Raw genomic sequence first — 17,083 nt, forward strand, 5'->3', positions numbered from 1 at the left:
CCTCCAGCTGTTTTGGGGCTAACAATTCCCATTATCCCTGACCACTGGTTCTGTTAGCTAGGAATGATGGGAGTTGTAGTCCCAAAACAGTTGGAGGGCCAAGTTTGGCCATGCCTGCTCTAAAGGGTCAGGACAGCCCACAGGACATCGTGAAAAGGAAGAGAGGGGTGCTACTTCCATAAACTCAAGCACTACTTGCTGGATGGAATAATCTCCTTATCTCCTTAGTGTTATGGTAAACACTCCCCAAAGCTTTTAATGGTGCAATCCTAGGTATATTTGCTTGGAAGTAAATCCCATCATGTCAGTGGTGCTTCTTGCTCCCTAGCAAGCCCCGAGGGATAGCTCAGTTTGTTGGCATGTGATGCTTAATCTCAGGGCCGTGGGTTCGAGTTGCATGTTGGGTGAAAGATTCCTGCATTGCAAAGGGTTGGACTAGATGACCCGCATGCTTCCTTCCAACTCTACAAATCTGTGTTTTTTTGGATTGCAACCTAAAGCACTCTAAAGAACTAGACTGTGAAAAGATAGAGTAGTAAATAATGAAAACACTGAACACTAGACTCTCAAACTTTCTCCTTTCTTCTCTCCCCCCCCCCCCCCCGTCAGAGAGGTTGTCCTAAGTAATTGAGATTATGATGATGAATCTGTTGCGGCACTCTGCTTGGGAATTTATACAAACTAATGCAGAGAACTGCAAGCTGGGGTTCACGTTTTCAGTCTGAACTAAACAGCTTTACGCCCTCCATATAAGGATGGCTGGAGAGGTTAATTTAAATGTTCCATCTTCACCGCCCAGGACCCTCGCCAATCAATCAGAAGCGTGTTGTGCAGCAAGCAGTTTTGAAGTCAGATGCAGGAAGGTTAAGGATGAGCAACACTATAACTCCAACTGCTAGAAACTGAGTGACACATCTTATTGCTGTGGAAAAACAAACCTGTACTGAAAGCAGGCAGATAAATTTCCTTACTTCCAAACCCAGCTTATTTTCTACTCCCCTGTTTTTTGACATTTTTTTGCATACATATCATCAACCCCTTGTTGTCCTCCTACGTATTAACAGTGTGTGAAACCCTTCCCCTTCCCTAGAAATCTGATCAAACATATCAAAATGCATTTGCTTTCCTTAAAATTGCTGTGTTTTGCCAAGCAAGAATCTCCGAGTTTCTTCTCCAGTTTTTGAGAAGACAGATGCAGACAGCTGTGTGACGTGTCACCACCTGCCTTTGAAAATGCACCAATTCTATCTAAGGAGGGGAAAGATATTGAGCTTGTGTCAGAGCTGGCTCCTGGTCCCAGCTCACAGAGGACCAACGCTAGCCGGTAGTAATGTATCAAAGTCTTTATTGAAGTATAGTTTCCATTTCCAAGCCTCAGCGCCCCAGCTCTACGTCTAGGGTCTAGACCGGCGAAGCTCCATCTGAATCCCCGCCCCCTGTACACCAGTTTAAGACTCTAGCCTTACTCCACCTCTTCCGTCTCTCCTTTCTCCTCTGGGTCCTGCTACCCCCCGGGGTCCTTTCCTTCCTGGATTCCTCCGACGCAGACGTGGACCCCCCTGACTCCTCCCTCTCTCTTCGGCGGGCTTTAGGACCTGGCTCCCTATCCGGGCTGCCAACTGCTGCACCCTCCTGTACATTTGAACTTGGCGCGCACGCGCAGCCTTCCACCTTCCTCTCGACCGTTTCCTCGCTCTCCGATGGAGGCGTGGCCACTCCTGCCTCATGTCCTCCCGCTGTCAGCGCGCTGCCTGATCCCGATGCCTGGGACTCCTCCCCTCTACTGCACTCTGGTGTGGACGCTGGTCCAGATTTCCAACTGCTGCTCTCTGAGTCCCCCCTGGCCCCTTCTTCCTGAGGTGTCCCCCTCGGCACCCCCCTTGCCCTGACCATGGGGGCCTCTTTCTGTGAATCTTCCGATTCACTGGAAAGACTCAGAGACCTCGGATTGCTGTCATCGCTGACATTTCCTTCGGACTCCTCCCCCTCGCTCTCTATTTCCTCCCTCTCCTGTGCCTCTGCTCCTGAACCCCTGACAGCTTGGTATGCATTTTCCCAGTAGTGATGTATGGAAGTGAGAGCTGGACCATAAAGAAGGCTGATCGCCGAAGAATTGGTGCTTTTGAATTATGGTGCTGGAGGAGACTCTTGAGAGTCGCATGGACTGCAAGAAGATCAAATGTATCCATTCTTAAGGAAATCAGCCCTGAGTGCTCACTGGAAGGACAGATCCTGAAGCTGAGGCTCCAATACTTTGGCCAGCTAATGAGAAGAGAAGACTCCCTGGAAAAGACCCTGATGTTGGGAAAGATGGAGGGCACAAAGAGAAGGGGGTGACAGAGGACGAGATGGTTGGATAGTGTTCTTGAAGCTACCAGCATGAGTTTGACCAAACTGCGGGAGGCAGTGGAAGACAGGAGTGCCTGGTGTGCTCTGGTCCATGGAAGAGCCGGACACGACTAAACGACTAAACAACAACAACAACAACATGCATTTTCATGGAGACCTACCTAATCTGCATTTCCAAAAACAATATGTGAATGGAGATACAGCTGCCGTTTCAATTCTGCAGTTCCCTGAATTATGCAATCCAGTTCTCCAAAAATGTGTATTACAATGCACACATTCCTGAAAATAGCACCCAAGAGTGCATTATATGAAGAGAAACTTGGAAAAAAAGAAAATGTACGTCGGACAAAACAGCATTCAGAAATGTGCACACTTGGAGAAAAGTACACAAATACGCTGATGAAAATTTGTGGGGATTGAAAAAATGCAAAGGGCTGCAAAACTGAAGTTTGAATCAAGAGAAACCAAAATGGAGTGATTTGCCCATTCCTAGTTCTGTCAGAACTTCTCTTCAAATTGTTCAGACGTTTTGCAAAAGCAGGAACCTGCGTATTTGAAATTTAGTGGGCCGCACGTATCTGAATCTACTAAAGTTGAAGTGGCAGTGCTAGCTATATATCAAACTTGGGCTTTGAACTAATTGCCTGTGTGGCACTATCCATAGCTCATTTCCCCTGCAGAGTATAAAATTTGACTGTGAGTGACAGGAAATGTGTTCTGGCTTCCATGTGGTTCCCCCAAAGTTGTCTCCATTTCTCTATGCACTCCTAAGGGTTTTGGTCATTTACCTTGATTCAGTGTTGGAGACATGTGGAGCATCTAAGAGATTGCCTCAGCAATGAGTGTGCTGTTATTACGCAAATTAATCCTAATAGTCCTGAGCCTATTATAATTTCATATTATTTAGACAAGTTAATCCGAAGACAAACTGCCCAATTATCCTCTTTACCTGTAGGGAATTTAATTCCAAACCTCCGTCACAGCATGTTTTGGTGTCTTAGAACAAATGCCATCTTAGTGGCCCACTTGAAGCACAATAAATATTGTAAGATTCAGGTTTTTAAAAAATGCATATTGCTTACCAAGCAGGCACAAAAGAATTAGCCCATCCTCAACCCCATAAAATATATGAGGTTTCATCTCTGCCAAGCTAAGCAGTTGGCTCCTTACCTCTGTCGCCCTGACCTAGCCACTGTGATCCACGCGACGGTTACCTCCAGGCTGGATTATTGTAACTCGCTCTACATGGGGCTGCCCTTGAGACTGACCCAGAAACTCCAGCGGGTGCAGAATGCCGTGGCGAGACTCCTTAAGGGGTCCTCGCTGCGAGATCACATTCACCTGGTGCTACACCAGCTGCACTGGCTCCCAGTGGGGTACAGGATCAGGTTTAAGGTTCTGGTTTTAACTTTTAAAGCCCTATACAGCCTAGGACCCTCGTACCTATGGGACTGCCTCTCCTGGTATGTCCCACAGAGGAACTTATGGTCTTCAAACAAAAACATCCTGAAGGTCCCAGGCCACAGAGAGGTTAGGCTGGCCTCAAAAAAGCCAGGGCTTTTTCGGCTGTGGCTCCAATCTGGTGGAACGCTCTGTCACAAGAGACTAGGGCCCTGCGGGACTTGACATCTTTCCGCAGGGCCTGCAAGACAGAGCTGTTCCACCAAGCCTTTGGCCAGGGTGCAGCCTGACTCCCTCCTTTGGCAATCTTCACAGCCTAAAGGTTGCCATCAATTTGATTTAAATTAATTTTATAATGAAATGATTTTAGAATGTGGTACTATTTTATTGTTGTTAGCCGCCCTGAGCCCGGCTTCGGTTGGGGAGGGCGGGATATAAATAAAAATTATTATTATTATTATTATTATTATTATTATTATTGAAATCAATGGGTGACATATAGAGTTACCCTTCCTCTTCTATCTTCTGTAGTCCCCACCCCACCTCGAAGTTACTGAAATCTGCTCCAGAGGACTGTGGAACCAGAGGGGAGGGAAGTCTAGTCATGTTCACAAAATAACTTTCGGTGCGTTCCCCACTTATGACACATTAGCCAACCAGAGGCCTATAGGAAGCTTGCAAGGAGGACCTGAGGCCAGGAGCGCTCTCCCCTCTTTCATTTGTAGCTACAGGCACAGCTTGGGTGAAGTCATTATCAGTGTTCGGACATACTGAATAAAGCTTCACTAAATGTGCAAGGAGGGATTCCAAAATACACGAAAGTATCCATGGGTACAGAAGGCTTCCAGGGGACTGGCCTGGAATACACAGAAAGTAACAGGGATTAGGGAGGACAGCTGGTGAGTTCGTGCATGTTCTCCCCTTCTCACATGTTTGGTTAAGCTCTATTGATAGCACACAAATAGGGCTATGGTTCTTCAAGAATGGGAAAAGAGGTGGGGTGTCATAGGAAGAAAGCAAGATAAGGGGGGGGGGAGAGAAGACAGTGGTGTGAGTCAAAATGGTCAACAACCTCACATGTAATGTCCTGGTATCTCTCTCTCTCTCTCTCTCTCTCACACATCTATCATCTATCATCTATCTATCTATCTATCTATCTATCATCTATCTATCTATCTATCTATCATCTATCTATCCCACCCATGTGACTGGCCACTCTGGGAATCTCCCAACCAAAAAAGAAGAAGTAAAAAAAACCCCACAATATCACACACTGAAAACTTCCCTTAACAGGGCTGTCTTCATACATCTTTGAAAAACCACACAGCTGTTTATCTGTTTTTTTTCATCTGATGGGAGGGCATTCCACAGGGCAGGCACAACTACCGAAAAAGCCCTCTGCCTGGTTCCCTGTAACCTCACATCTCACAGTGAGGGAACCACCAGAAGGCTCTTGGAGCTGGGTCTCGGTGTCCGGGCTGAACGATGGGGGTGGAAAAGCTCCTTTAGTTATGCAGGGCCAAAGCTGTTTAGGGCTTTAAAGGTCAGCACCCACACTTAGAATCGTGCTCGGAAACGTAGTGGGAGCCAATTCACTTCCCCATTGTTAAATCAACATGTAAACACTTGTGATGTTATATATTCTTTTATGATGCAACTACAATTCTAGGAAGGCTTATTCAGATAGAAGTGTCCTTTGAACCTAGTATGACAATGTTAAGGACTGGGTGTTGAGAATGTCTAGGGTTGCCATACTTTGAAGAGCAAAAAAGAGGACGCATTTGCCAACTTCTGCTTTTAACTATGGATCGCTATGAACAGCTCTACTCATGAAAAAGAGGGCATGTCCTGGAAAAAGAGGATGCGTCCTGGAAAAAGAGGACAATTCTTTTTTTTAATAGTATTTTTTATTAATTTACAACAAAAACAAATCATACAATAATTTCACATCCAATTTTTCACAAAATCTTTCTTTACTGGACTTCCTTCAGCTTTTCCGTAAATCTTTCGTAGTCATTATTAATTTACGCATTTCTTAGGTTTGTATTGTCATTATTTGAACCTTTCTTTTTCTATTCCCTTTTAACAATACTTCTCGCGTTTCACAGTGCTTTTTTAAATCCCTCTAGTGTTATTTGACCATCACTTATACTCTCCAGATATTCCACAATTTTTCCCCTGTCTTCTGTGAACTTTTGGTCTCTTAAGTATCTAATCTTCCCAGTCATTTTATCCAACTCAGCATAGTCTAGCAGCTTCCTTCTCCATTCTTCCATTGTCGGTATTTCCTGCTGTTTCCATTTCTGAGCCAGTAACACCCTTGCAGCTGTCACTGCATATGGAAAGAACTTGCTATCCTTTCTCTTTATCTCTTTTCCTAGAATGCCTAACAGAAAGGCCTCTGGCTTCTTTATAAATGCATATTTTAATATCTTTTTTAATCCATTGTATATCATTTCCCAGAAGCCTTTCACTTTCTTACATTCCCACCGCATGTGATAAAATGAACCTTCTTTCTCTTTACATTTCCAACACTTATTGCATGTCTTATACATTTTCGCTAATTTTACCGGTGTTATATACCATTTATAAGAGGACAATTCTTACAGTGACAAGCCATATACACATAGGAAGCCCAGTTGCAGGACCTGCATGCAACAGCACTCTGTGAAAATGGGCTCTACACTTAGCTGACTTAACAAGAGAATGAGAATTCTGCTGCAGAACTGCTACCATTCCTGCTTCTCCGAGTGTTGCTGCCTGATACATGTGTTTTCAAACACCTGTCTGTTGTATTGACATTGGTATAACTCAAATGAACATTTTGGAGAGCGAAATGAAGAAAATGTGCTAAAGCCTTGAAGAACATAAATTATGTTTTCAATCCCTAAATGCTTCCCCACTTTTAAAATGTGATCTTTTTTTCTTCATCTCAATGTTTTGCAAAATGTGGTTTATCGTTGACTTTGCTGCAGAAATTTCTTTGTAAATGACAAAACAGATTGCTGTGTAAAAGGAGTCTTAACTACAAATTAATTACAGCAGGGGTTCTGTTCTACAACTCGTTAAAATCTGCTGAACTTCAGTTCCTGGAGTTTTGCCTAAGCTGTTTCTCAGGAACTGCACACTTGGAAATTTCTTGTTTGCTATAATAGATAAACAAAAGAGTTATAAACCAACAGTGCTGAAAATTATTACGGTGCATTTATCTTCTATTTCCTGTCATCTACCTTTAAACCGATGCCTATCACTTGTTTAATTGTCATATTTCAAAATGTACTGGGATCTTCTCTCCTTACCTCCCCCCCCCCAGCCTCAACAATAATATTTATCTGCCTTATAGTTTCTTGATGTTTGTGTAAAATATTGAAAGATGATAGAATGTACTTCAGTACTGCTATTATCTGGAGTTAATAAAACCTTCAGTGGGCCTATTAATTTATCATTAAGAGCAGCTGTAAGTGGCTATAATAACATCGTTTCAGTTGATTCATCATAATCACTCTATAATGGACAATGAAAAAGAAGATCAACCCCCTTTCTATCAAAATATGAAAAGGGCAATGGATAAGACCAGAAATAAATTCGTTTTTAAAACAAACAAACAAAACCCTTGCTATGTCAAAACCTGTCCATATTTCTCAAAGGTTTTCTCCGCCCATGAAAAAAGGTTGTGTATGCCTCGTTCAAAGGATGCGTTAGAATTTGAATGAGGTGTTGACCTTATCTTATAATGGCAAGGTAGAGATGAGTGGGGGTCATATGTAGTTATTTCTCTTTCCACTAAACATTTTTCCAGTGCTATGTAAGTTCCCTGTCAACCTGAACTCTGAGGTCCCGCTCCAAGGCCTCCCGGCGGTTCCTTCACTGAGAGAAGTGAACAACAAGGAAGCAGATAGAAGGCCTTTTTGGTAGTCGCACCTGCCCTGAGGAATGCCCTTCCAGAAGATGTCAAAATGACTATATAATTTTTTTGTAGACATCTGAAGGCAGCCCTGTTTGGGGAAGCTATTAATTGTTGTTGTTGTTACTGTATTTTTGTTGGAAGCCGCCCAGAGTGGCTGGGGTATAAGAGATGGGTGGGGTATATGAGATAGATTCTTATTACAGGATGATGATGATGATGATTCCTAATCTGACAAAGAGCCATGGGATGAGTTACCCCATAACATTCCTCCTCAACTTTCACCAAAGCACAGGGAAGTTGGGAGGCTATCTCCCAGGGGTGCCAAATTGAATATAATATTACGGGTGGCAGGTAAGCACCGCTGGGCATAATCAATCACGTTGCAGTGTATACACAACATTTGAATGACAACGTCCAATGCCTGCCTCCGTCAAATATTTTATTGGGGGTGGGCTAAGGGACTTTGGTTCTTGGAGTTGGCTCCTGTGCTATCTACCAAGCACCTGAGAGCAGTGTTCTCAGTTTGTTTTCACAGTAAGTTCTCACTTCTACCTTTCAGAAAGGAAAGGGGGGACTTTACACTAGGCTTCCTCAACCTCGGCCCTCCATGTGTTTTTGGCCTACAACTCCCATGATCCCTAGCTAGCAGGACTAGTGGTCGGGGATGATGGGAATTGTAGTCTCAAAACATCTGGAGGGCCAAGGTTGAGGAAACCTGCTCTCCACTCTGCTTTCTTTTAACTTTAACAAAAAGTTAAACAAAGCAACCTTCCCCAAAAAACTTACTTAAAAACAACCACAACCACTCATGAATGGCTACTGGGAAATCTGCAGAATGCTGATGACCAGAGACATGATTTGTAGAATGAAAGGAAGGACTCTGACAAAGAGGAATTTGCAGGGTCTGGTTTCTCCTAGTTTCTAATGATTCCAGGCTTCAGTTTTCACATTTCTGCAACAGTTTACATTTTTAAAACACATGTAAATTCATCAGCATTTTAGTGTGACCCCCCCCATTGCATATGTTTTGTGTGCAATTTTACCTGATATACATTTTTGCAAATTTCCTGTGATAACAAATTTTGCATGTCATTTCCATTGACATGTGCATTTCTGTGCACTCTTTATTCTAGTACAGTGGTACCTCAGGTTACGAACTTCATTCATTCTGGAATTCAGTTCTTAACCTGAAATCATTCTTAACTAGAGGCTAATGGGGCCTCCCGCTGCTGCCGTGCCACTGGCACGCAATTTCCGTTCCCATCCTGGGGCAAAGTTCTCAACCCGAGGTACTACTTCCGAGTTAGCGGAGTTTGTAACCCGAAGTGTTTGTAACCCAAAGCGTTTGTAACCCGAGGTAGCACTGTATACCATTTTGTACACTTTTTATTTGTCAGGAAAACTGCACTGCAAAATTCGAAGACGTGTGAATTTTGTGCAATTACTGTGTTTTGGTCTGCATGTCATTTCAGAAAGTGTGAATTATGTCTGTATCCCTTTAAATGCAAACAGAAAGACATTTCTCCCCTTCCCTATTCACAAAACCCCCTGGCCACTTCAAAATAAGGTAAGCAAAGAAAAAGCCCATACCCCATCCATGAGAAATTCAACATTTTCTTCAACCTTTGACAGTTTTCTTTTTCCGTTAAGTGACGGATAATGGTAAAAGGGGGAAAGAATCAAGAGGAAGATACAGCACAGCACTAGTTTGTAAGAAACCGAGGTGGAAGGGTGTTCACAGAACTATGCATGAGCAAAACAACTGGGTAGGTTGTTGTTCCAGTGCTGCACAGGCTTCTGATATAGAGAGGGGTTATTATCCACTCAGTGTAACCCACTCAGAATGTGGCACTCTACTCTGCTTCTAGATCCCAGTGCTAGAAGCTAAGAGTCAGATTCCCCCACTCCTTTCTATTGCAATGTAGTGGTTTGTGGTGGTTTCATGATCACATTGGATCCTAAAACTCCCTCTATGTCCTATTCAGATGAGCATTTGAAAATTCCTGATGGAACAGCATATAATGCACCCTCTTGCGATAGTCTGAGGGTTAATTTAAAAGAAGCAACTTGGAGCAGCGAGGTGATGGTTGTTGGTGCTACTTTCTGCCTACGCCTCCCACTTTCCCCCCCTTTTCAGTTACTTACCGTATTTTTTGCTCTATAAGACTCACTTTTTCCCTCCTAAAAAGTAAGGGGAAATGCGTGTGCGTCTTATGGAGCGAATGCAGGCTGCGCAGCTATCCCAGAAGCCAGAACAGCAAGAGGGATTGCTGCTTTCACTGTGCAGCGGATGATCCCTCTTGCTGTTCTGGCTTCTGAGATTCAGAATATTTTTTTTTCTTGTTTTCCACCTCCAAAAACTAGGTGTGTCTTGTGGTCTGGTGCGTCTTATAGAGCAAAAAATACGGTGCTTTTATCCCTATGGGTTCCAAAGCATAGGAACCATAGAATAATAGAAATGTAGAGTGGGAAGAGGCGACAAGGGTCATCTAGTCCAAAGCCCCAGCTATGCAGGAATATTTTGCCCAATGCGTGGCTCAAACCCATGACCCTGAGATGACGAGTCGCATGCTCTACTGACTGAGCTATCTGAGAATGGTCTCAACAACATGTGGGTTATAGCCAATGCTGCATGAGCAACCTGCTGCTTGCATGACAGGTATTCATTGGCCTTCTCCCTCACCTCCCTCTGGAGATTTTAAAGGTGGAGTAGAGAGGAGAAGAGGGAGAAGTTCCATTTAACTGTTTTGCAAGCAGAACAGCAGTAATGGTGTTTGAGGACCGGGACATTCTCAGGGAAACCAAAATGCTTGTTTACAAAGCTATTGTATTACCAACCTTACTGTATGCTTGTGAAACATGGACCACTTATAAATACCATCTCCAACTCCTTGAAAGATTCCATCAACGGTGTCTCCGGAAAATTTTAAACATCACTTGGGAAGACAGGCGAACTAATACCAGTGTACTGGAAGAAGCAAAGATCACCAGTGTTGAAGCAATGATTCTTCAACATCAACTTTGTCGAACTGGTCATGCTGTACGGATGCCTGATGATCATCTTCCAAAGCAACTACTCTATTTCGAACTTAAAAATGGAAAGTGTAATGCTGGTGGTCAACAAAAGAGGTTTAAAGACTGGCTCAAGGCAAATCTTAAAAAAATGTAGTACAGTGGTACCTCGGATTAAGTACTTAATTCGTTCTGGAGGTCCGTACTTAATCTGAAACTGTTCTTAAGCTGAAGCACCACTTTAGCTAATAGGGCCTCCCGCTGCTGCTGCGCCGCCGGATTTCTGTTCTTAACCCAACATACTATTTCTGGGTTAGCGGAGTCTGTAACCTGAAGCGTATGTAACCTGAAGCGTATGTAACCCGACGTACCATTGTATAAATATTGACAACTGGGAAACACTGGCCTGTGAGCGCCCCAGTTGGAGAACAGCCTTTGGCCTTTATGCTTATGCCTATTATATTTTTTACCTTCACTAAAGGCTCAGTTCCTTGCAGAATGCACTGAACGATGAATATCTCTCCGCCTCCAGGTTAAAAGGCATTTCCTATCCACCCCCTCCCAATGTCAACTATATCCTTCTTTCACTGGTGCAAGACTTTGGCGAATCTTCCTGTTTCCTCCCAGGCCACAACCTCACTTTGTCAAGCAGCCATTCAACCATTTTCAGTCTAGCTTTTAAACAAAGCTCCGCGAGAAACTATGAAGCCTGTTGGTTAAAATAAAGATACATACATAGTGTACTTTGAACTTTATTTTAAAAATGAGAATCAGTTCATGGAATAAGATTCATTTGAGGTGGAGATCTGCAAGAGACACGGATTCTTAATCTGCCCACAATCCATACAAAGGCTCTGCTCATCCTTGCATTGGAAGGAAGGCCACATGTCACATCAGCCTGCCCAAGTGTAAGACTTCCAAGAGAGAGGCACCTGCTGATGTTAATGATCAAGTTGCACCTCTTTCCCATGGCTTCGAATCACTATACACTGCTTTTTTGTGTTCCTGCTTTATTTGATGATGATGATGATGATGATGATGATGATAATAATAATAATAACAACAACAATTTATTTATATCCCGCCCTCCCCAGCCGAAGCCGGGCTCAGGGCGGCTAACAACAATCAAACAGTTAAATAATCCAACATTCTAAAAACATTTCATTATAAAAATTAATTAAAATCAAATTAATGGCAACCGTTAAGCAAAATTCTGTGCAGGTTGCCAGAGGAGGGAGTCAGGCTGGGCCCTAACCAAAGGTCTGGTGGAACAACTCTGTCTTGCAGGCCTTGTGGAAAGATGTAAATTGTACTTGCTCAACTGTACTATTATTATTATTATTATTATTATTATTATTATTATTATTTCAATTGAACAAAATAATAAAAAAGTGAATAAAAAGTAAAAAGGGAAATAAGGTCTATTATATCACTATATATGCAGCTACGATTCCATATATGCTTGTTTAGTATATAGCTATATAAATGTAAAATAATAATAATGATAATAATAATAATTTATACCCTGCCCATCCAGCTGGGTTTCCCCAGTCACTCTGGGCAGCTCCCAACAGAAAATTAAAAACACAATAAAACATCAAACAATAAAAACTTCCCAATATAGGGCTGCCTTCAGATGTCTTCTAAAAGTCAGATAGTTGTTCATTTCCTTGACATCTGAAGGGAGGGCATTCCACAGGACGGGCGCCACTACCGAGATGGCCCTCTGCCTGGTTCATTATTATTGATGATAATGATGATAATAATTTATTTCTATGCTGCACATCTGACTGGACCCCCAATGTTAAGAATGATCAGGGGATGGAGGAGGCCTATTGCAGAGCTGAGTATGGCACGACCTCAGTGGCTGGTGGCTCCTGCTCCTCTTTCTCCTACATAAGGGAAAGATGGAGAAAGCAGCCCCTGGTCAGGGGCAGTACTGGGAGGGGAGGAGGAAGTAGAGAGGGGGGGAGGAGGAGGAGGAGGAGGAGCTGCTAACCAAAGAGGCCACACTGCTACCACATTCTTCTCTGCCCCTGGCTCCTCCTGGCATTCTGACACTGCAACAGCCTGATATCACAATTTCTGCCCAACCCCTCCCAATGGATGGGTGGGGTTTGCAACACCACTCAACACTCACCTGGCCAGGGCCACCCACCCGCCCCCTGGTGAGGGCCAGGAGGAAAGGGACCGATGCTTTGGCCAAGACTCACTTTGCTTTTCCCGCTCCAAGTTCACCCACCCAACCCTCCTTAAATAATAACACCTTATTTGCAGGCTAACTTCTTGCTTCCTAGGTCAGCTGGTGCTGCTATGGTTGTAATATGGTTGCTGTATTCAGAACCGGGAAGGAATTTTCCCTGCATTGGCAGGTTTTCCCTTCCCTGTACCAATTCATCACAACTTTGGCGGTTTTGGGGCCTTGGTAGGTATCCTATAGTCTATCTTTGGGCCTTAATAGGTGTAATGGTTCTAGGGGTTGCTCGTGCGTAAGTTGCCGTTACTCCTGGCTAGGTTGCCTGGTTAAACCCTTTCTGTCTGGACAGCCTCAAGTTCCGTGGCTGCCTCAGTCGATGGCAGAATCCGTCAGTGGGCGTTTCTTGAAACTCTTCCAGCATAGAAGCTGTTTGACGCCCAATCTCCTCCTACTCTGCCTGCGCGGAAGTCTTCTGCGCAAAGAGGGTGTGGGCAGCGGAGTACCCGTGTCCTCTCCGCTGGTCTCCAGCGAGGAGTCCTGGAGCCACCTCTCCGATTCCCCCATTTGCACCCCTTCTCCACGGGTGTTATGCTGATTTCCTTCCCCAGCGGATGGGCTACCTCTCTCCCTACTGGGACCCTCTCCGCCATCCCTCTGGAGCCTCCTCTCCGCCTCCAGCTCTGATGGCAGTTCCCTGACAGTAGGTATCCTATAGTCTATCTTCAAGTTGGGTGGAGTATCTCATGCACCCCCACGCGGCGGCTTTTTGCAGGCCCCGTTAAAGGGTTGATTATGGGAGCCACCGGCCCTAGAGTGATGGCAAGTAGGTCAAACTCCCGCCTGAGGTGAGGTGGGAGGGCACGCTGTGTAAGTTCACACTTTACAGTTCCCTCCCACTGCTCCTTATTTTGCCCTGCACATCCTCAGTCCCTATTGGGTTGAGAGGGATGCCTTCCAAGGCCTATGCCAAGTTTCCTACATCTGAAATTCAATAAAGCTGTGGCCTGATTTGAACCCATATTTTGGTGCCATGTGTCCTTCTTGGGGGCGGGGGGTAGGCCCCAGGGACAGGGTTCAGCACGTGAACTCACAAACATGACATCCCGATGTCCTTTGTGGGCAACTCCCCCAATAATCTTTGCAAGATGGCAGCTCTTTGTCAACCCACAAATTCTCAAAGAAGGGGCCACACCCCAAAAGTTCTACACGTGGTTTGCGCACACCATGGGGCATGCTCAAGTCATGCATGCACACCACGGGGCACCCACACACCACATCCGCATGTCCCCGTGTCAGGGAACTGCAATCAGAGCCAGAAGGAGAGGGAGGGGGCTCCAGAGGGATTCCGGAGAGTGTCCCGGGAGGGAGAGAAGCAGCACATCTTCTGGGGAAGGAAATCAGAGTAGCACCAGTGGAGGAGGGGGGCAGATGGGGGAATCGGCAAGGTGGCTCCAAGACTCTTCGCCGGGAACCAGCGGGGAGAGCATGGGTCCTCCGATGCCCACACCCTCCCTGCGCAGAAGGCTTCCGCGCAGGGAGAGTAGATGACGACTAGGCGTCAAAGAACTTTTATGCTGGAAGAAGTTCAAGAAACGCCCACTGACGGATTCTGCCAGCGATTGAGACAGCCACGGGTGAATGGCTGTCCGGACAGGAAAAGTTCACTCAGGCAACCCAGCCAGGTGTTGGCACCGATTTACGCACGAGCAACCCCTAGAACCATTGCACCCCGCTTGAGCAGAACACACACAAACTGCTGCCTCCGCCTTGGCTAGATAGCTGAAATTCAGTCAGCTGGTTATGTGTATCTTAGTCTTAATGAAAAACACCACAGACCTAGGAGTCTGTTGCAGCCAGCATTACTATTTGGAAAAAGGAGGCAGGCACGTTAGAAAAGTGATTTGGGCTGCCATGAAATTGTTACTTTTTAACATTTCCAATGCTATTACTATTCCCCTATTCCCAGTCTTGGGTGCCAACTTGGCCAACTTTGACTACTATTATCCCCTTGACTTGCTGGAGGAGGGTATGATTTGCTGTTCTATCTCAGACAGCAAAACACGTTAATCCAGCCCTCACCAACAGGAATTGCTTTAGAGCTAACTTGGGACTTTTCCATATTGCTTTGTTCATGATGATGAAATGGCTTTAGATTTTTGATTATGACTTCTGAGCTGTGATGCACTTTCTGGCAGACTCGAGATGTTTGTTTTCTTTGATTGAATGAAGTGTTCGGGAAAGCAAAAGACCAGGAACTCTGGAGACAGCTCTGCAGGCAGGCAGAATGAAAGCTGCCTGCTTCTTACAGTTCCATGCCCTGGAGTCCTGACCCGCTGCACCTGTGATATTTCAACCCTGGGTCTGATGTGAACAGCAGTTGACAATCCCATTAAATTGTTTCAGGTTGTGCAACATGTTGGACAAGGGAAGAAAAGGTAATAATGGCAAGACTCGATTGCAAGATATTATTTTATCAGTTTAACGCAGTACCTATTCACAACCATTTTTGGAATTTTCGATGAATCTTGTGGACACTACTCCATCTTCTTGGAGAGTTGTCACCTTCTTATGGACAGAGCACCAGAGCTTTCTAACAAGCTGAAATACAAAAGTGAAGCTGTTGACCTGGTGCAGTGGAAGACTCATTTGATGAGGCCTGTTCACATATTATATTTAACACAGGTATATTATTATTATTATTATTATTATTATTATTATTATTATTACTTCTACCCCACCCATCTGGCTGGGTTTCCCCAGCCACTCTGGGCGGCTCTCAACAGAATATTAAAAACATGATAAAACATCAAACTTTAAAAATTTCACAGTGAGGGAAGAGCTTGAAGGCCCTCGGAGCTGGACCTCAGTGTCCAGGCTGAATGATGGGGGTGGAGATGCTCCTTCATGTATACTGAGCCGAGGCCATTTAGGGCTTTAAAGGTCAGCATCAACATTTTGAATTGTGCTCGGAAACATACTGGAAGCCAATGTAGGTCTTTCAGGACTGGTGTTATATGGTCTCGGCCACTCCCAGTCACCAGTCTAGCTGCCTCATTCTGGATCAATTGTAGTTTCTGGGTCACCTTCAAAGGTAGCACCATGCAGAGTGCATTGCAGTAGTCCAAGCTGTCACCACATGTGTACAAGTGCTTGTGTCAAAGAGGGAACACTTGTTGATTTGTAAAGCTCCAATATTGTGTACACTGATTGCACAAACGTTGAATGTGACAACCCTATAGTTCCATAGAGGAGGGAACATTGGCAGGTGGAGGGATGAAGGCCAACAAATCAAGTCTGAATCCTGACAAGATGGAGGCACCATGGATCAAAAATTCCTGAGCATTAATATATTACCTGCTTTGCTCTGGCTCATGTTCCCCTTTAAGGAGCAGGTCTGTAGTCTGCTCCTTGATCCTTCTCTGTCACAAGTGACCAGGTGACCTCATACAACCATAGAATTGTAGAGTTGGAAGGGACCAAGTTCAGCTCTCTGCAATACAGGAATCTTTCGCACAATGTGAGACTCAAATCCATAACAATGAGATGAAGAGTTTCATGCTGTACCAGCTGAACTATCCAGAGTTCCTCAGTGAGAAATTATCAACATAGTGAGGGACTATTAACTTTGACTGGTAAGACAACTATGGCTATTTCTGGACTGAGATAAGCTGACCACTGGTCTGTGCACTGGCAAGCTCCAGTATGGATTATTGGAATGTTCTATATGTGAAATTGTGCTTGTGGTTGCTCTAGATGCTGCAGCCACTGCAAAATGTGATTGATCAACTGCTCACCTGATTACACTGCTGCTGAAAGATATTACACTGGCTGCCAATTAGTGTGTGAAGCTTTAATTGCTATACTAATCTCACCCCTTATATATTCTTCTGATGCCCGCAGGAGAGGGCCTTCTGCAGGTACCATCATATCAGGTGGTCATTGTGCATGATGTTGGAGTGATGCCTTTGGTATTGCAGCATCTACCTTTTGGAACCTCCTTCATGGATCACTGCATTGTCATGGCGAAGGGGCTTGAATAACTCAGAGAAGCTATGAGCTATGCCATGCAGGGCCACCCAAGATGGACAGGTCACAGTGGAGAGTTTTGACTAAACATGATCCACCTGGAGCAGGAACTGGCAAGCCACTCCAGTATCCCTGCCAAGAAAACTCCGTGGACAAAGACAACACTGGAAGGACAGATCCTGAGATCTCAC

General features: G+C 44.7%; 1 long non-coding RNA gene across 1 annotated transcript in view; it reads left to right on the forward strand.

The window, feature by feature from the left end:
* Window positions 1-2,054: 2,054 nt before the first annotated feature.
* Window positions 2,055-17,083, forward strand: part of LOC310676425 — a 312,074-nt gene continuing 297,045 nt past the window's right edge. The window contains exon 1 of the long non-coding RNA XR_014510561.1: window positions 2,055-2,116. This is a non-coding gene — a long non-coding RNA (uncharacterized lncRNA). The remainder of the gene's footprint in view (window positions 2,117-17,083) is intronic.

Source organism: Podarcis tiliguerta (assembly GCF_965153285.1).
Source record: "Podarcis tiliguerta genome assembly, chromosome: 4".
In the NCBI taxonomy this organism is placed as follows: Eukaryota; Metazoa; Chordata; class Lepidosauria; order Squamata; family Lacertidae; genus Podarcis; species Podarcis tiliguerta.